Source organism: Rana temporaria, chromosome 13 (assembly GCF_905171775.1).
Source record: "Rana temporaria chromosome 13, aRanTem1.1, whole genome shotgun sequence".
Taxonomy (NCBI): domain Eukaryota; kingdom Metazoa; phylum Chordata; class Amphibia; order Anura; family Ranidae; genus Rana; species Rana temporaria.
The window spans coordinates 107,988,815-107,989,515 of record NC_053501.1 but is presented as its reverse complement, the minus strand read 5'-3'; positions in this window follow the sequence as shown (position 1 = coordinate 107,989,515).

Here is a 701-nt window from a genome sequence, read left to right as displayed (position 1 = left end):
CCACCAAAAGGGCTTTGGTCCTCCTGGAAGTTGACAGTTGAGGCTTTTTTTTTTTTTTTTTTTTTACAAAGTCCTCTCTGATGCTTCTAACAATTTGGAAGCCTCTCTTTTTTTAGGTCAGAGAGCTTTCAATGCTTTTCACGAAACCCCAAGGAGCCACAAGAAGACTCTCAACATGCCGAAAGGAGGCCACCATGGAATGTGCGGAGTGAGCAAAAACTGTTCTTGGGTCCTTGAGGTAGCTCAAAGTCCGGCAGAGATGATCACGTTCCCAAGACGAGAGCGGTCAGTACAAAAATGTGAGGGGTGTACCAGGGGGCGGACTGACAACTCACGGAGCCCCCGGGCAATAGAAAATTATGGGGCCCCTGGGCTTACAGATGGCCACCACGCCAGGAGGCAGAGCAGAGGCGGGGCAGCTAAAATCTTGGGATTTTCGCATCAAAAGCAAGTCGGTTTCGGACATATCAGGGACAGATGTAAAAAAAAAACATAGGGCCAGATCCCCATAGAAATAGATCGGCGCAGCGTATCAGGGATACGCTACGCTGCCGTACCTTACCTGGCGTTCTTTCGAATCCTCAAAGATTTTGTGCCGTAAGTTACGGCAGCGTAGTGTATTTCTGGCGGCGGAATTCAAATCGGCGATTAGGGGGCATGTTTCATTTAAATGAAGCGCGTCCCCGCGCCGAATGAACTGC